The sequence below is a fragment of the Mauremys reevesii genome, linkage group 2 (genome assembly GCF_016161935.1).
Source record: "Mauremys reevesii isolate NIE-2019 linkage group 2, ASM1616193v1, whole genome shotgun sequence".
NCBI classification, from domain to species: domain Eukaryota; kingdom Metazoa; phylum Chordata; order Testudines; family Geoemydidae; genus Mauremys; species Mauremys reevesii.
Window position 1 is genome coordinate 60,728,259 of NC_052624.1, and position 20,643 is coordinate 60,748,901.

Genomic DNA, 20,643 nt, shown 5'->3' on the forward strand with positions numbered 1-20,643 from the left:
CTTCCCTCCTCCCCCACCCCTATCTGTGAGAGTAAGGGGGAAGACGTTTATGGCAGGGTGGGAGGTTGAGGCAAAAATCGCCTGGCTGCTGATTATGCGCAGCCAGACACCAGGGCGGTTAGAAGAGTGCAGCAGGGCGCGCTGCGCATCAAAGAAACTTTGAAAACCAGTTTCACAACTGGCCAGGCTATGGTGTGAAAGTTATTTTTGTTTCTCCTTGATGAAAATCCACCCCCTTGGTTCACTCTACTTCCCTGTAAGCCAACCATCCTCCCCCCTCTTTGATCTCAGCTTGCAGAGGCAATAAAAAGTCATTGTTTCAAATTCATACATTCTTTATTAATTCATCACACAAATGGGGGGATAACTGCCAAGGTAGCCCAGAAGGGGTGGGGGAGGAGGAAAGCAACGGGTGGGGTAGTTGTAGGGGCACCCCCTAGAATGGCATGCAGCTTATCATAGAAGCGGGATGTCTGGGGCTCTGACCCGGAGCGGCTGTTTGCCTCTCTGGTTCTTTGGTAGGATTGCCTGATTTTCCAGGCAGGACTGAATCTCCATTAGACGAAACTTAAAGAAGGGAATGACCTGTAGTCACTCCCATTTATGTCCAGGTGCCCCCGACCAACCTCACCGAGGCCGGCCAGGAGGAACCAGGAGACAGAAGCAGATGGTACAATACGGCTGCTAACCATCTTCACTAACTTGCAAAGGCAAGGAGCTGCTGCTGTGTAGCACTGCAGTACCGCATCTGCCAGAAGCACCCAGGAGACGTACAGTGACTGAGCTGAGCGGGCTCCATGCTTGTCGTGGTATGTCATATGCACGGGTAACCCAGGAAAAAAGGCGAGAAACAATTTTTTGCAGTTGCTTTCATGGGGGGAAAGGCGGGCCTGACGACATGTACCCAGAACCACATCAGGTACTGGGAGCTCATCCCAGAATTCCAATGGGCCACGGAGACTGCGGGAACTTTGGGATAGCTACCCACAATTCAACGCTTCAAAAGCCGACGCTAGCCTTGGTACTGTGGATGCACTCTGCTGACTTAATGGTCTTAAGTGGGGACACACACAATTGACTATATCAAATCGATTTCTAAAAAAATTGACCTAATTTCGTAGTGTAGACATACTCTGGGGCATAAAACACCAACTCTTGAGGACAGGAAATAAAATCCCTCTAGTGGCACAAGAGAGTGGTAAATTGCTATCTGGACTATAGGAACTTGAAGCTGGATTTAACATTCATGTATTTTACAAAAAGTTCTTGAGGTACAAATGAAACCCTGCTCACTTTAGGGAGTACATAGGAGCTCTCCCTCAACCCTTTAAAAAGAAATTATATAAATACATACCTTGCAACCTGAAGTTGCATTAATTACTACTTGCTCTAAAAGAGCTCATCTTTTTGATTTGGACAAGTCAGATACACTTTTACACAAGAGGATGAAGGAAAGTTGTCACCTTCTAGCAGTCTGTAATGCAGCCATCACAAAGTCTATGACAGTTCAGTGAATCTTTCAGGAATATTCACATTATAAAAATTATGCTATTGGTAAAGTTTGCTAGAACAGGAAGCCTTTTTAGATTCAAAAGCATGTGTAAGTTAGCCATATTCCATTTTCTAGCTTGTCTTGTTTTTCCTTTAATAACTGTATTGGTTCTCAACATTTCCTCCCCCCACTCCATATAATACTCGCAGCATAAGCATGAATTTGTAGGCAATTTGATTGTCTACTTTGAATTGCCAAATGTTTCTAACACGAACACAAAGCTCCTTACCACTGTTTTGTGCTTAAGAATTCAGAGCCCTACGTTTGTGTAACAAACACTGGGATTTTTGACACTGTGGCGAACATTTTAATGCAAGACTTGAGAACAGAACGGTTCATTACGGCAACACAGCACTTATTTATTCAATTATTTGAAAAATATTACAATGTATTAAAGATCCAAGTTCTCAGCTTACCATTAGTAAGCATAACATGCGTGATCATTAGAACTGTGTGCAATATCCTTGACCGAGGATTAAAAGTCAAACTGGGCCAAGGAATGATACTTTGGCTCAGATCAGCACAACAACACTATTTGGTTAAGAAATTATTGTTGCAAACCACTGAAGACACTAAAAATCCAAGACTTCTCCTTTTCCAGCAATAAACAGCATGCCTTTACATTCCTGAAAAATCACGAGATAGGTGACAGGTTCTACCACCGTTAGGCCAGGTCTACATTACCACTTTTGTCAGTATAACTTCTTTTCACCCCCCTGAGCGACATAAGTTACACCAGTAAAAGCACTGGTGCGATCAGCGCTATATCAGCAGGAGAGCTTCTCCTGCCAACATAGCTACCGCCGCTTGTGGAGGTGGTTTTATTCTGTCAATGGGAGAGCTCTTTCACTGGCACAGAGTAGCTACACGAGCGAGTGGCGCAGCTGCATCAGGACAGCTGTGCCGCTGTAAGTTCACTACTGTAGACAGGACCTCACTCACACTGAATAGTACCTTACTCCTCAATCATATTAATTTCAGTGCAACTCCTTAAAAAGAGTTAAGAGTGGCAAAATCTGGTACTTTATAGTGTTATCACCTAATTAACATCTTGTCCATATTCCCCAGTTTGATTCAGAGGCTAGCTTGACTGCTAACGATAGATAATAGAAATTATTGGTTTCTAAGAGCAGAAATTAATTCCAACCAAAGGGTATAAAAATAGCTAGTGTTAGTAGTTTGTGAGGTAGAAGCTAAATTCAGCCTGCATCTAAAGTGGAGGTAAAGGGAAACAGCAAGATAGTAATAAGAACTGATCCAGTTTCATTTAAATACTTTCCCCCCCAATGTCTGAATTTAACATTTATACATTACACCATACCACTAAAAAAGGTTAAATGTGCACTCCATTTTACCTTCTGAGGTTCCTTCTTCATGTGAAATCAAAAGGTATCTGAATCCTGTGCTGCTTCTAAGTTCATACACCATTTTTGTTACCACATTCAGGAGGCTCTACAATGGTTCAATTAAGTGAAGGGGAGACAAGCATAAATTTCTCTACTTAACTTCCTTGGACACAGCTTCACAAACACAGATGAACTGTGAATGCTCTCCATACCTCTGTCAATACAAGATAAGTTCTAGACCATCTTTCATTTATAAACACTGTTAGTGCTGTATAAATATTTTTATGTATGAATACATTAGTAGGCTTGAGTTAAACATATTTTAAACTAAAATAGCTAAGAAAATACTCTACTTACAAGAGCTAAGTTGCAGGAAAAAGAATCCCTGTATAGTTGATAAATGCTGCTCCCTGTGTGCTTCAAAGGGATACTGTTATCTGTTGCAAACAGAAGAAACAGTACCTTGAACTCAGACCTTGGCGCACAAAAAGCTTTTCAGATTTTTTAAGTTGTCTTAACAACCTCTGAAGGACACTGGATGTAACAGTAGTGTTCCCATACTAAAAGAACACTGGCAATATTTTTACAAGATAGTTGTTTTCCTTTTTTTGTATAGGCCACAAAAACACGAGTCACCAAAAATTTCTCTGGACTTCAGACAATGCAAGCTATGTTCCAAAATATTAAAATAATCTGGTTTAAAAAAAAAAGTTAATTGTATTTACAATGTCCACTAAAAGGACATTTTGGGAATAACAAATTCCTTTTCAGACTTATACAGTCTGTAAGGTATGTTATCTGTATCTAAATGCCTACTCCAAGGAAGATAGCAGATAGCATATCTTATAATGACCTTTATCATCATCAGAGGAAACTATCAGTCAAAAATGAGTTGCTACACCTAAATGGTAAAGGAGATTCTAAATTATCTCATCACTAGCGTGTACTCCCAAATTACTGTAAGAACTGGTGAAGTGCCCAACTTTCAGTCTTGTGCTTAAGTAAGACTGAAAGGATGACCCACTATCTATTTCTCTACCTCACATCCTCTCCCCCTCAAACCTCTAATCCCAGCTCAGAATGTTTGATGTTGCAACCTAATCATATGACCCATTTTCTCTCTTGATGTTTACTGTACTGTGGCTTTCTGTTAAATTACCACTAGGAAGAAAGGGTTACTAAGAAGTAGTTACTAGAAAAGTTCTCGTTTGTATATAAAAAAAAAAAAAAAAGCTACTTTTACAAGAGACACTTCCACTGCCCAACGTCTATATTAATAAAGCATAACTATTGTGCTTCTGAGATTCACTGATGTTTGAAAATATCTGTAGCTCTTCAATAATTCAAATCTCCTTTCCGCTCCACATGTCCAGAAGAGAGCATTTTCATATTAAAATAGAATTAAAATTGGAAATGCTCCAACAGTTTCCTTATATTGGAAGTATTTCAAAACCATGTTTTATTAGGTCAGTTTAAAACTAAAAAGCTAAATTAACTTTTAAAGTTTTGAATGTCAAATACTACTCTACCAGTTCTCTTTTGAAACTGAAAACAGATGAAGTCAAAATGAAGAAAATGGGGGTTTTTTTGCATTACTCTGACATAGGAGTTAGAGTTTCATTTAACTCTCAACTGTTTGTGTTACTCTAAATGGCTTTAAGTTATTTTAAAAGTGCAAATTTTTAAAATAAATTAATTACAGAATACTTGTTAGGTTTAAGGGATTTTATACTACTGCTGTAAGTGAAATTCTCCAGTAGGAAAATTATAGTTTCTACTTTCCGTATTTTGAAATAAAAGTAATTAAGTGGTTTTGTGTTAAAATGGGACTTGCTGTAAGATTCCCTAAAGGCTTCCTGTTTTGTGTAATAATCCTAAATGCCACTATTAATTTTTTACAAGGTGAAGCTGTTTTTTATGGACAATCCATCATCAGGATGAAGTTAATGCCTTGGCGAAGCACAAACATTTATCCAGTGCAAACAACAGGAAGCTCTAAGAGACAGCATGGTTTTAGCATTGAAGTGAATTAATTAGTATTGTGCACTGCTTCAAACCATACTGTGCTGTTTTAATTAAAAGGTTAACTTCTAGTTTTAAAGAAAAAAGCCACCTTACCTCTTATGCAGAATAAATGTATGTCCACAAAAAACAAAGGAAGCTAGTAAGAATATACAAAAATGCTGTTTTGCTGTTCAGCCAATATTACTTTTGTTTTAATTTCTCTGCCATGCTTTCCATGAAGCATTTTTTCAGGGGGTCAAATAGGGAGGAAAATGTCTTCCTGAGAGATAACCAACTTCAATCTTCCTCTCGCTAGGTCCTGTCCTCCACAACAGTGACCATTTAGTTCCCATTCGTGCCTTCATCCACCATCTCAATCCATAAAATGTAATAGGATTAAAAGATTTTCTACTTTTCACATGCTACCTTGGGGGCTCTGCCTTTGATAGACTGTTACTATGAGTAAGGCTGCAAGTCTGTCACGGAGGTCATGGATTCCGTGACTGTCCATGACCTCTGACTTCTGCAGCTGCTGATACTAGCTCAGGGCTAGCAGTTAAGGTCTCAGACAGTGCTTACCTCAGGGTGAGTGGGCTCCTCGGCTCCCACTGCAGCTCCTAGGCAGAGGGGCCAGGTGGCTCCATGTGCTGCGGTTCCCAGCCAATGGGAGCTGTGCAGCCAGCACTTGTGGCGGGAGCAGCACACAGAGCCCCCGGCCCCTCCACCGCCTAGGAGCTGCAGGGACACGCGGAGACGGGTAGAGACTCTGCCAGCCTGCCCACTTCCCCCACCCCCCCAAACAGCACCTGCCTCCTCCACCCTGAGAACCCATGACCCCCCTGGACCGCCCCACCCTGAGCAGCCATGGCCCCCCTGCCGAAGTTTTAGTTAGGGGTATATAGTAAAAGTCATGGACAGGTCACTAACTTGACAAACAACCTATTCTACTGCCAGTAATCTTATAGTAACATATAACCTGCATAGAAAGTCACTGAAACAGAACCCATCATTAGGCATGGTGAAGCATACAAACAGAAATTAATCTATTCTTTGCCACTACTATGACGACTACAATAGGCTGTATCCTAGATGTTAACACTTGCTTCCTTGTAAAATTCATTTGCAATCCAAGACACATTATTTTTGGTCACTCTTTCCAGTTGCAATGCCTCAGGCAATCAAGTGCATGTTAGTTAACATGGTGATGAATGCGAAGAAATGCCTGTAAAAGACCAAAACTAAAACACAGCAACTTTACCAGACTTTAAGAATGCCTACTATTTTTATGTCTTTGGTTCTGACTGCAATTCTAATTAGGGCAGATACTGCACAGCAGATTTAAAAAAAAAAATGCAAGAAGAAAATTCTGTTCTAGTAGAGCAGCATCCAGGACATTAACATGACATGAAATGAAAGTTTATTGTAATTGACAGAGTATATCCAGAATATTTCACTGGTTTTTAATGTTGCACAATAGATGCTTAAGTTTTTGTTTTGGGGTTTGTTTGTTGTTTTTTTTTTTAAGTCACGCACACAACCAGGCCAGTTAAACATGAGGTAATTCTCCAAAAAGGGTCATATTTCTGGAGTTTAATGTGCACACCCTAACACATACCCACATTGTATATATATATCATATCATTTGAAAGTTTAATTTTATGTACGTTTTGATCAGGTCTGATGTGGGGCTGTCAAATGGAGCTATAAGCCTGTAGGGTAGGTGAAACAATGGTCCCCAAAATGAGAAAGTGTCATTTTTTGCACAGTTCCAGAAATACTGCAACATGGCTATGACTACAGTTTTTACTGTTTAAATTAATTTCAACACCATAATGTGTCATTTATTGGTGAATGCTACCAAAATGACAATGTATTAAAAGATTTTTATTGGTTTGCATGGGCAAGTATTTTTTCCAGAAATGATTATGCTGTTTAGCATGTGGCAAAAATGGCAAATATCAACATTGTGCGATACACTAATATGAAGTGTTTTCACATCATATTCTTAATTGTCAAAGTATCTCATGAGACTAATAATTTTCTATATTTTCAGCTGAAATTTGCTGACCAGATCAGTCTCATGTTGAAGGTTATGCAACAGTAGTAGACTACGTGCCCATAGTTTGTTCTGCATAATGGGTAGATACAAATGTATGTGAATTCTTAATATAATGCTCTTCCATTTATAACAGGCCTGCACAACATACGGCCCGCGGGGCGGATGAGTAGGCAAGCGGCAGGTGAGGGGGGGGCTGAGGAGGCGGGCAGTGGCGAGGGGGCAGGTGAGCCAGCGGCTGGCCCCAGCTCACCGCTGCTCAGCTTCTGCCTCCTTTCCTGAACACTCCGCCCCGCTTCTCCCTCTCCCCACCGCTTCCCGCGAATCAGCTGTTTGCGCCTGAAGCCTGGGAGGGCAGAGAAGCAGTGTGGCGGCTTTGCGCTCAAGCCCAGCAGTCAGGGGACAGGGAGAAGGGGTGACTGGATGGGGCAGGGATCCCAGGGAGGGTGTCAAGGAACACGGGGGGTTGGATGGGGCTGGAGTCCCGGGGAGCAGGGGCGGGCCACGACACCCTTGTGGAGTGAGGCGGGAACCAGTTGTTAAGATTTTGGCAGCTCATCACTGGCCAGGGGGGTGGAAGGCTGAGGAAGCGAGAAGACGGGCAGTGGTGGGGGAGTGAGTATGTGAGCCAGGGGAGTGGGGGTCTGAGGAGGCAAGCGGGCGGGTATTGGCAGAGGGCAGGGGAGCTGGCGGTGGGGGAGGAGGGCTGAGGAGGCGAGATACGAGTCGGTGGCTGACCTGTACTATTGATCTGGTCTGGCTCCCATCCCCTCTCCAAGGGTTGCAGCTGTCTGGAGGTGCCTGCCTTCCACGCCTTCCTCAGTCACACCTCATTCATTCAACAGGGCAATTGATTACAAAGTGGGGGGGGAGATCTTATTCTACTTCTAGCAAAAAGAAAGTTTTTTCTTTTACCTTAATTATACTACCTTAGGGCCTCACTATAACATATTACCAAGGTTCAATACCACTGTTTCGGCGGGGCGGCGCTGGGGAAGGAGGGTTTGTTTCCGCGGGGCAGGTGGCGCTGGGGGTGTGTGTGTTTCGGCAGCGCTGGGGGGGGGCGGGGTTCGGCCCTCAGCTGTTTTCTTTGGAGTAATATGGCCCTCGCCGCTTTACGAGTTGTGCAGGCCTGATTTATAAGCTGTTGTACATACAAAATGTAGAATGTAGTCTGCCTGGTAGAACATTTTAATCTGTAATTGCCCATGCCTGCAGTACTAGCCTTTGAAATATTCTAAAATTAGGTTTTTAATTCAGTGACTCTTATGCACAGGTCAGTATTAGTGTCAAAGATGACAATACACAGCTTCATATTATGAATATTCAAAAGCTATGAAAGAAAGAAATGGCCCAAATAGTAATGAAGACAAAGTCCACAAACAAGTCCTTGCCCCTGCACAGAAGAAGGATGAAATGCACATTACTACTCTTACCAACCACATCATCAACAACATGACAAATTCATCTCACCCCGAGTCACAGCCAGAGGTTCTTATCAACATATTTACTGGACTGCATGGGACATCAGATGTACAAGAGTCTCAACTGAAAATAGCAGATTTGGTGAAAAACAAAATGAAGAGATTTGCAAGAGGTGCCCTTGATTCTGATGGGGAAGACCACTTCCTCAGTCATCAAAAAATCTGGCATTAAAACATCTGATGACACAGCCAAGAAGACTTCACAGAAGACAGCCACAGAAGCTATCAGTCCAGAAATTGTTTTCTGCAGAGCCCTGTCCTTAGCGAGATGTAAAAAAGATGCTTCAAAGGCAACTGTTCTTAGTTACCCAACAGGATTTGTGCCTATGTCCCTCTTCCATGCTGATGGATCAATAAGAAGAATAGACAAGGCTGAATTAGCGTATTAGCTGGAAGCTCAAGCTGAAATAATCCATGAGCTACCAGCATGCAACAAAGAAACCACAGTGTACATCAGAGATGCCATGGCAGTTATACAAATGATGACTGGAGACTTAATTCCTCACATTTGATGAGTTGGCTGCTGAGTACTCAAAGCAGGTCCTAAAAGGATTTGACAAAGCTAATTCCGTAATCAAAGTATGAGGCAGGTATGACAACAGTAACTCTGTGAAAACTGCAAGACAGCAGCAGGCAGCATTAAGGCTGAATGCAAGATATGTCAAGTGATTGGTGAACACCAGTGCCTGTGTCTCCAAGGCAAAAGATGCTACCTTTAGCAACAAACAAGCACTTATTTCTATAATACCTCTGAATGCATGGTTCAAAATGCAGCAAGTGTAGAAAAACACCCAACACAAACACTTCTCCTTGTTGGAGACTTTTCTAGTGGCAAAACAGCAAAGTCCATTACCAGGAGAGGTTTTGAATAAGCCTAAGACTTGTACAATACTCAAGAAGTAGAAGACACAAAGAAGCTTCTGCATCTTATCTATGCCAATGTGTTTTTGGGCCTCTTGCTGTCAAAGAAACTATAGTAGTTAGATCACCTGGTACAAATGTTTGGTTCTTGCTGTTCGCTACTTTCCAAAAATGGCACACACAGATAACATGTGGATTGAAACAGGCACCATTCCCAGCGCAACTGATAAGTGTCGCTTCAGACATGAAACATGATTTCTGCAAAATGCTTCCAGCTGTACATGCATTAACAGAATGTGACTGTCATCCCTATTTGGTATTGGGAAAACAATGTTTAATGCTGTCAAAGAGAACTTACCACTCAGAAACCTTGCCAAATTGGTAGAGAGCGATGGACAAGCTGATATTTCTGCAGCAAAGAAGTCGGTACCAGTGCTGTATGACCAGAGCAAGAAAGAAAAAGGGGACCCAGAGACCCAAGTTGCTTGCACACTAATCTAGCCATCAAAAAGGCTAAGTCAGTGGCAAAACTTCCACCACATGAGGACAGTTTTGAAGCGCATGTTGAAAGCTCATCTTGGCAAACGAAGATTTGGATGTCTTCACACATAGGTAAACCAGGTATTGAATCACCATTACAATACAGATGAAAAACGTGAATGATGAACTATTTCCTCTATTCAAAGGACCGATGGCATCTGAGCTTCTATAAGACTTTGTGCCTGAACCGTTAAGGGTTGCTCACAATCAAGTGTCTATAGTCAAAACAATCCTCCTTGCGCAGAACTGGGTACACGCCAACACAATGAAGACTGTGGTAACCCACACATTCTGGGCAGAGATCATAATGATGAACAAGACTATGATAATGATGTTGACTACAAGTGTCACCAGTGCAATTACATTTCAATTATACCTGTACAAATGTATTGTTATATTTTGCTTTACCCTTTAGATTGTTATTGCATTGCTTTGAAATCATGAAGAAATCCAGTTTTATGTTTTGAGAGAATACATTGTTTAATGACTAACAGCAATGAATGCAAATATTTCAAAGTAGTCATTTTAACGTCTTGATGGGGTCACTGTTTATCCCTGTTTCTACAGTAATGGCATCATTTTAAGATCAAGTATGATGTAGAGCTGTAAAGTAGACTTAATAGGCTTTCAAATGATGTGTGCACAGAGAGGGTACATTAAGTTGACCAAATCGGTGGTGTCTGCCACTCGCCTAAATGCCAGTAGTCAGATTATCTTGGGCAGTGATCACATCAGAATTCATTAGATAAACTTTGTCTAGGTGTAACCTTGTTTAGGTGGAAGACTTCCAAGAAAAATCTAGATGCTGCAGAAGTGCTGTTGCCAATTCTGTGGGTGAGTCTTCTTTCCAAATGAGCACAAACAGTGCCCCAGTATGGTAATATAAGGTAACATTGATCCAAGTGGAGTCAGATAAAATGTAAAACTGATGCTGACCACTTCTAACCATATATCCAAATGGCACCTTTTACAAGAATAAAGGTGTGTCATAGGGCAGCCCCACCTGGGGCATCCCTCTTCAGAAGGCTGCAGCACAAGCATGCCTGCTTTGGCTTCCCCTTTCTATGGCCCATGCAAAGGAACACTATTATCAGACACTGAGTGACAGACTAAGCCCACCTCTGGGCTTAATTTATTCACATGCACCATTGTAGTACTTCCCCAAAAACTTCAGAGCAAAACCATTTTCAACAAACCCTCAGCAGGATTTCCCATTCCCCTCTCCAGAGAGATCAGCAGCAAGTCACCCACTCAAAAGTCAATAGCAGCACTCTCTCAGTTCCTTTGGCCCCTCATTCAGAGGTCCCCTCTCCAGACCTCCCTGCCTGATAGCAACCAAGCTTCCCACACCCTTTCACTCAGTTCTTTGCCCTGAGGGCTCCCTCTCTTGCAGTGTTCACTTTCTCCAGGCCTCTTCGTCTGGGAGTCCTAATCCTACTCAGGGGATCCACCCTTACACAATACACTTTTTCATTCTGGTTGCCTTCCCTTGTCCAAGCTGGATCGTCCCCTTTTTCCTAGGGGCCACTGCCCAAGCCTTCTGCTCATCAAGCATCCCCAGCTTTGATCAGTTCCTACCAACAACTTTGTTCTAGTTCTCTCTACTGGATCTCCTGAAGTTCAGGCCTAAGGAACACCTTTCTTGCTGCTTCCTGTCTCAGAGTCTCAGGCTGCTCTCTCCTGCACCTCTGATGCCTGACTCCAACTTTCCAGGTCTTAGACAGCTCTGACCTTCTAATTCGCCTCTCTCAAGGCCCTTCCTTTAAGCCTAACAAGGGGTCCTCTGACCAGTCACAAGTACACAGGTCTCTTCCCTCTTAAAGGGCTAATGTCACCTTGTGACAAGGTATCAGCCAGCAGCTAGTTCTAGCTTGATACTAGTGAAACTCCATCAGATGGAGCAGAGCCTCAGCTGGTGTAAGTTGTCATAGCTCTACTGACATCAATGAAGCTATGACACTTGATACCAGTTGAAGATTTGCCCTTGTGTACAATTTTTAATCATACCTTGGCTTGTCAACAAAGACATCAAATGGAATAGTGTAAGATGCCCATAAGGTTGCTTACAGTAGCTTTACAAGTGATTATACAATGAAGACTAACGTCCATAAACAAATCTTTTCATTTTACTGATAGCATGAAATTGCCTGTTACTATTCCTAGTTAAAAAAACTAGATTAAGATGGAATTAAAATTGAGAGCATATAGCAATACTTTAGGGTAAAATGCATTACAGGGGACATTGCAATTATCTCAAAACCAAGCATTATAAAAGCCAGGAAATTCATAGTTGAAGTTAAACAAAGGAATTTCAAAACATGTTATAGTATGCATAATTAAGGCATCATAGCAGTTTTAACTCTGCCCTATAACGACAATATGTAATAGCCAAATGATTATTATGGAATTTCAGTGCTTGTGGTCCCAGATTAGATAAAAAACTGATTTTAAGAACAGATTTCCCTCTCCATGCCAACTACATCACTTCAAGTCAGAAAACCCTAAACAGAAAGCTTCATATTTGTCCCATTAGGACACATCTGCTTGAACAGAGGCAGCTGATCCAGTCCAAATTGACGGTGAGTTTATTAAATGTGATCAAATGGGAGAAATTGACCTTATGCCCTCTCACTTGTTTATTATGTATAAAGAAAGCCTAAAGGGATGGAATTGGGGGGAGAATGCTCCTCCACTTTCTAATTCAAAATAAAAGTAATTTAAATCTTGTTCACACTGTAATGCTATGGTCAACTGGAACATTAGCCACTCTGAAACCCAGCCAAATAATGACATCGCGAGAAATTGAAGCATTTGAGAAGCAAGGAATTCTTAGACAGTTACAAAATGCTATTTGGGGATAGTTTGTCAATGTCTCTTTAGTTCCAATACCTGTTGAAAGGAGGTTTTTATGTGATTCAGCACTACACTCCTTCAATTCAGGTGACAGCTCACAATAAACCTCCATAAGAGCCTTTCGCAGAGGGAGGCCTCACTCCAGCAAAACCAGGAAAGACCAGAGATGACATCCCTAATATTTCTAAAGTAAGACAGTCTACACACAAAAGTTGTGCCAATTTCACTAAATCAGGCCACCAAGGAAAAGATGGACTCCAATCACTCATACAAGAGAACACTACGCACACACACTATACAAAAACAAAGTTGCATACAAAGAAAATTCCATACAAAGATCTTGGAAGAAGGAAAAAAAAAAAAGCAGGTAAAATACAGAGCTTAAATTTTAATGTCACTGAAGTCCAGACTACGTTGTTTATACTGATAAACATTTAAGTTAGTTTGCCCACAAACAGCTAGTGCATACCTGTTGCCCTTTACTGAAGTCTTAAAAATGGCTTTACACCTGTCTCCACATCCTTGCCTAGGGAAAAAAAGTATGTAAAACTTTAAAAAGAGTCTCTCCGACATTATATAAATTAAGGCAGAAACAGTGGATTATGACGTTTTAAAAACCCAATCACTGTCATTCTACAATGCTGGTCTAGAGTCACCAGTTACATCTTGATTATTTTGGCAGTCCCTGCTTAAAACAGTTCAAGTCTTTTACCTATGTTTGTACATCACTGAGCACAAGGGAGCCCTGATTTTAATTACAGCCTGTGGACACCACCATAAACAAGTGCAATGGCATTAACAAGTCAAAAACCACAATTTAGCTGAGCAGTTGAGACAGTATCAGATTACAATATGTTAAGAAATAATTTTCCAATACACAGCACCGGGAGAATCAAGTCAAATTTGCTTTTCACCCACATCCTCATCGTGTATTGGAAATAGTCTTTTATATAGCATCACTTAAATCATTGTGAATTACTTTATGCTCATTGGTTGAGCCAGTTTTCCAAATTTAAGGGGTAAAAATAGAAGCAATTATAATTTGGACCCTGCCTTCTAGATTCCAATAAAATGCTAGAAGCAGCATGTACAGTATAAAGATTTAGATGACTGTATCAATATGAAGTACCATGATACCATTTGAGAATATCTTATTTAAACTTTATGCATATTACTTCTGGAAGATGGAGTGCTTGACAACTAATGCCAATCTCTGAATTATACTCCTTCCAGTGCACAGTGATTCACATATTACCTGCATAAACTCCCACAGCACATAAACGTATTTTGGGCCCAATCTTGTGGTCCTGAGACTGACAAAATTCCACATTGACTCCAGTGGGTGCTATCTTGAATAAAGATCAATCAATTAATGATGGTCAGCTGATCAATTAAATTAAATTGTAAATTGTTAGGGCCAATAGCAGTGTCTTCATGTTTTTGTAGAGTGTCTAGTGTAATCCTGATAGGTGCCCGAGTTCTAGTGTACTTAATACATCCAGCAATTTTAACATTCAAGTCTCAATTAAAAATTTAGATTTCATTTTAAAAGCTCAAGTATCAAGTATGCTCCCAATACCTTAACTTTTATGGAAAAGTTCTGCTTTAAAATGACTGTTTTTCCTGTTATAATTCATGCAAATTCCTCAAAACTATGCATCTGCTATTATGGGAGGCATAATTAGTAAATATATTCTATACATTTAGGCCTCATCTTAACTAGGAAGAAAAAAGATGCATTTTTACCATGGTTAACTACCATGTCTACACTACAGCACCTACAGCTGCATAGCTACAGTGCTCTAATGTAGATGCTTCCTGCAATTTATGGCATTTTTTCCCGTTGATGTAGGTAATCCATCTCTCAGAGTCAGTAGCTAGGTTGATGGAAGAATTCACTTAAGTTTAGGAGTAGATCAGGCCTAGTACAAAAGTAAAATCATAGTGCAGACAATGTTGTTATAGCCATGTCAGTCCCAGGATATTCGAGAGACATCTTTTATTGAACCAACTTCTGTTGGTGAGACTCATGGACTCAGACTTTAAGGCCAGAAGAGACCATCATAATCATCCAATCTGAGCCCTCACACATTGCAGGCCACAGAACCTCACCCACCCACTCCTGTAATGGACCAATAACTTCTGGCTGAGTTATCGAAATCCTCAAATCATGATTTAAAGACTTCAAGTTACACTAGTTTAAACCTGCAAGTGACCATGGCTGCAGAGGAAGATGAAAAACTCCAAGGGTCTCTGCCAATCTATAACAGGACTGTAACAGGGTTCAAAAAAGAACTAGATAAATGAAGAGAGGATAGGTCCATCAATGGCTATTAGCCAGGATAGGCAGGGATGGTGTCCTTAGCCTCTCTTTGCCAGAAGCTGGGAATAGGCAACAGGGGATGGATCACTTGATTACCTGTTCTGTTCATTCCCTCTGGGGCACCTGGCATTGGCCACTGTCGGAAGACATGATACTGGGCTAGATGGACCTTTGGTCTGATCCAGTATAACCGTTTTTATATACGTAATCTGACTATGGGGAAATTCCTTCCCGAGCCCAAATATGGTCATCAGTTACACAGTGAGCACATGAGCAAGTCCCAGCAGTCAGACACCTGGGAAAAATTGTCTGTAGTAACTCAGATCCCTCTCTATTGTTCCATCACTGGCCACTGGAGATATTTGCTACTAGCAATTGCAGATCAGTTATATGCCATTGTAGGCAGTCTGATTATAAGATCCTCTCCATAAACTTATCAAGGTCAGTCTCGAAACTAGTTACGTTTTTTGCCCCCACTTCCTCTCCCTAATAGTGTGGGCAACACAGCTGAAATTTTAACATGTGTTAGCAGGTGAAGGAAAACACTAAGCTCTCTCCTAACCCATTAGCCAACATTGTAAAAATATGTTTTTTTCCTAGCATAGACACTCCTATAGGTTTCAGACCAGTGCTGAATGTTCTTGACAAGCTACTGAATTAAAGTGTGATTTTTAGTAGACAATTGTGATACTTCCCAGGGTACCCAAGGTTGTGAGGCACCTCACTACCACATGCCCTTAGCATAAGGAAGCTTTGTGCCTTCCGTGGATCATATCCCCAAATCCAATGGCCACAGGCAACACAAGCACTCCTCTCTAGGCCTCGCCAGCTCCAGTTACTCTACAGGTTAGCAATAGGCACACTCCAACCCTCGAAGGAGATGCAGTGTCCAGCCTCTGTTCCACTGAACACTCACAGTATTAACCAATTTCTTGCTTCTAAAGAAACAGTACACCCCAACTTACCGGTTCCACTTCAGATTATCTCTCCACTTAACACACAACGCTCTGATATACTTGATTTCAATATAAATGTAAGTTTATTTAACACAGCACAAAGATTCAAGTAATAGCAAGTAGTAGGATTGAAAACAAATGTTTACATATAAAAAAAATCCTAACACACATTCTAGAACCTAGACTTAACTAACTAGATACTTTGGTGTCTTGTAGAGTAGAGTAATGCTCACCCAAAGGTCTTGCAGCATTGAAAACAAATGTTTACATATAAAAAAAATCCTAACACACATTCTAGAACCTAGACTTAACTAACTAGATACTTTGGTGTCTTGTAGAGTAGAGTAATGCTCATCCAAAGGTCTTGCAGCATTTTACGGACAGGCTAGGCTGTGATTCTCCTTTCACAAGGCAGGCACGCTGTCAGCTTGTCTCCCAATATATACAAATCCCATCCTTGGACTTCATTCATAAGCAGGCTGCCACTCCCCACCTCTCTATTGTTTTGTTTCTTCCTGTAGATTCTCTTACAGATTTTGCAACCTTTCGACTGGCACCTGGCTCAGTATCCAAACAACATTTTGTTGTGAGGCAGACAACATACAACACACAAATGACCAGACAGAGGCATAAGCGTCTGTTACCACCTGCCTGAAAGGAACATGTCCAAGGCATGCACATATCACAACAATGTTGTTCAATTCTGTGCACAAAGAAAACAGTTCTATTATTAACAATTTGTATTGCAGTAGCAATGAGGAGGGCCCCCAATCATGGGTTTTGGCCAGTCCCATTATGTTAATCACAGTACAAACAAGATGCCATCTAAGTCCCTGATCTTAGAACAACTTAAGCACATGGGTTGCTTAACTTTATACACTGTTAGTAAAGTTAAGCATGTGTTTAAAAGTCTTTGCAAGGTTGGGGCTTAAGGGAGTAAGTATCCAGCTGTTCCTGATTATTTGTCAATCTTCCTGTGGCACAATCTCTTGATAGAAACAAAAGAAATGGGGGAGGGGAGCCAACAGGCAGACCAGAAATATATCACCACCACCAGTGAAAGCTTAATACAGGAGAAAAAGATATTCCTTTAACAGTTTAGTTTTATTATTAAAATGCACCTCAATACTGAAATCAAAAGAACTACTACACTTAGAAATACAGCCAACAAAACACTATAGATCAAAATTGCCATTAGTTTTGTTAAAACACTTATCTTGTGACTGGTATTTTTGGTACCATGCACAAAATAAAATCTTCATTTTGGAAGAAAGATTTATGCTGTGTTTTCTTACAATGAAGGAAAGTATGCCAAAGAAATTAAGACAAAGAAACTGTGTCCCTCAAATTACACTTAAAGTATTTTACTGTTAATAAAATTTCATCTTAGGAATTAAAATGCCCTGGAAATTAAACCAAGCTTTATAGTGATATTCCCCACCGTCATAGCAACAAAACTGAAGAAAGATTACTCTTGCAAAACAACAATAGAGAATTAAACCTGATATGTTAGAGGAAAGATATTCTATGAAGAGTGGACTAAAGCAGTGGTTCTCACCCCGCAGCCCACTTGCAGCCCATTCGGCACAGAGGTGTGGCCCACATGACACTCTCAGTTCCATACAGATAGTATATATATATTGTATGGATGTGACCCACAAAACACAAAGAGCTGCATATGCGGCCCACAATGGTAAATAGGTTGACAACCACTGGACTAAAGCATATTCCAAATGTATTCATTTGTTAAAATCAGCTTGTACCCCAAAAATAGACCACTAATATGTAAAAAGAAAAAACTTCCAGAGGGGTCAGTTTCCACCATACTGTTTTATAATAAAAATGTTTGTCAGATCTCACTAATATAACTACCAATGTTACAACAGTCTGCTTCACAAATATTCTTTGACATACAATTTGTTTGTACCTATTTTGAAGTCTGAACTTGCAGCTATCAAGGCTACTCAAAAGTAGCCATTAAACAGGCACCTGCATCTTTTACTCATCCATTTCCATCTTCTCAAAGGACAAACTCCCAAAACACTGATTTCATTATGAACAATCTAAATTGTGAAAGTTAGTATCAAATCGGAGAAGTCACACAAACCCTCCAAATATGTGAAAATATAGCAGTCAGCCATCTGACACTTCTGAATGGAAAATCCTTCCAAAGGCTTTTCAAGGCAGAGATAAAATTAGATGAGAAGACAAGTGCAATGGTTTCCAGGGTTAGAAACTTTAAAAAAGTCTACTGACATTGATCTCTGCCTTTCAAAAAAATGTTAAGTACACACAGCACAAAATGTAAGTTACCTGAATTTAATGTGCAAGCAACTGGATAAGGAAATCTGCATAGAAGCAAACCCAGCCACCAACTACAGCTCTTTCTGCTACCTTCACATACCTGCCTGAGTGGACTGAAATCAATGCAGAAGAGGAAATGCGCTGGAAAGATTAGTGAAAATTAATCTGCTTTCATTAATGTAACCAGCACAGCACCAGATTGGTTTTTAAATCTTTCCATAAAAAGTTATAATTGCAGATGCTTAAACAAAAAAACACAAACAGAAGTGACAGAGGAAGTAGAGACTAATAACTGAGCATAAGAAGCAGAAATTCTACAAGTAACAGCACATCACGAGTGACATTTGAAACACTCATCCTAGTATAATAGAAGAGATAAATAGCAACAGTCTTTGTCTTGTCTGTAGCAGACTGCAAGCCCTTCAAGGCACAAGCTGTCTTTTCTACGTTTTGTGAAGCCAGATGGATATGTACAGCTATTTATTAATAAGCAGTCTCAGCAAGACCATCCCCTATCTCACTGGTCTTCCCCATGACCCCACCTCTGTGTGAAAGGAGACCAAGAGACTCGAGGATTCTCAACCTGTGAAGATGTGAACAAGAGATCAGAATCACCAGTGCTGATAACCAAAGTGCCCCAAGGCAACACACACACACTCCACAAGCCCGCTCCTAAAGAGAAACACGCGCAGGCCGCTGCGCCAGACTCCTTATGAGACGATGGGCAAGTGGCTTAGGCTGCCTCTGCTTTCCCGTCTGTCAAGCGCGAGCGGAGGGGGTCCCTGGCTGCCTGTCGGGGCGCTGTGCGGGCACCTCGCGGGGGCAGCGCTCCCAGCCCCGCCAGCCCCAGGCGCGCGGCAAACGCCTTGGGGCAGAGCCCGAGACCCTCTCTCGTCTCGCTGCGAGGGCGCCGGGAACACGCGGCCCCAAGGCCGGCACGAGCGATCGGGTTCGGGTCAGTCCTCGCCGCTGTGATGACCCAGGCCAGCCGGGTTCGGCAGCTCCGCAGACTGACCCCTGCTGCCGGCTTGGAGCTGGGGCAGCGCCCCCGCCGCCTCGGGTCAGGGCGCCCCAGCCCAGGGCCATGCCGGGGCAGCAGCAGCACCGGGCACCCGCACTCTGAAGCCCGTCGGGCAGGGACACCCCAGGCGCGGCGGCGGCGGGGGAAGAGGGGGGACTCCGCTGCAGGGAGCGCCTGACAGCTCTCGGACCCGGGACCTCCCCAAGCTGCCGTTACCCGGCGGTTCTAACAGTCCCAACGGCCAAAGTCTCCCAGCCCCGCCAAGAAAAGTTCCCTCAGCCCGAACAGCCGCTAGTCAGACTCACCCCTCCCGCCCAGCGGCACCGCCGCTCCGGAGTCCGCCGCTCCCTCACCCCGAGACGCCACCTCTCCTCCGCTCACTGACTTACTAGCCTCGGGGGCTGCCTGGCGGCGAGGGGGGAAAGTGAGGGGCCGACCCCGCCCAGCCTGTCCCTGCCTGGCTGCGGCGTCAGCCAATGCTGAGGCGACGAGCCGTCACGCTAGCCTATGGGATGGCACAGAGGGTGGGATTTAGAACGGGCACCTCCCTCCTTTTTCCACTGGTTGGATCTGTCCTGTTCGGGGGGGAGGGGGGAGAAGAGGGACGGGGTGGGGTGTGTGGGCGGGGATACAGGCTGTGGGCGTGGTTTCCAGACCTCTCGACATCTGATTGACAACAGAGGGTCCATTCAGCCCCTAGTGTTCTGGGGTCAGGGGCGGTGAGAGTGTCCTTCCCGTCCTCCTGCTTGTGCAGCTGCTCTGTTCTCTCAGGACACCGGGGCCTGGTGCCTTGACAGTGACACGGGAACTTGATCCTGTGAGATACTGAGCTGCCTGGATGGCTGCTGTAGAGGAGGGGAGTGGAGGGGCTCAGCATCTTGCAGCAGCGGTTCAGCACTTCCCATGATGGAGCCCATAAACATTAGAGGCCTAGACAACCTTAAGGCATAGATTGCAGGGGAACTAATAGAAGCAAATCCATTTTAACCTCACTCTTAATCAGAGCTAGGCCCAAACCACAAGATGGGATCCAAACCACCGAGGATCCTGCGCTGAACTGCCAGGTTCTATATCTGTACAATACATACCAGCTCCTCCTTTAATAACCATTCTTAAGCTAGCTAGACTATGTAGTATAGCAACTGTAGTGGCCACACACCCATTCCTATATGTTCTGTTTTGCCTAGTTCTCTTACTTTTGGTTGTGCATTTAAATCAGGACAAGTACACTGGCTACCAAACAATGTGAACCATGTACACTTAAATTGTAACATAAATTATTAACAATAACCAATTAGCTCTACACTCCCTGATTTCATTCACCACAGGTTCAGGAAACATTT

At 42.5% G+C, this 20,643-nt stretch overlaps 1 protein-coding gene across 13 annotated transcripts in view; it reads right to left on the reverse strand.

The window, feature by feature from the left end:
• The window catches only part of FAM126A (family with sequence similarity 126 member A), an 83,865-nt gene extending 64,116 nt beyond the window's left edge, over positions 1 to 19,749 (reverse strand). For 3 of the 13 annotated variants that reach the window (XM_039523880.1, XM_039523881.1, XM_039523882.1), the window contains exons 1-4: positions 19,690 to 19,749; positions 13,166 to 13,222; positions 3,256 to 3,335; positions 2,908 to 3,004 (exon numbers count right to left, since the gene is read on the reverse strand). The gene's annotated coding sequence lies outside the window, so the exon portion shown is untranslated. Of the gene's footprint in view, positions 1 to 2,907; positions 3,005 to 3,255; positions 3,483 to 13,165; positions 13,223 to 19,605 lie in introns of those variants that run through there. The other 10 variants (XM_039523871.1, XM_039523868.1, XM_039523869.1 and 7 more) reach the window with 9 other exon arrangements.
• Between the last annotated feature and the right edge of the window lie 894 nt (positions 19,750 to 20,643).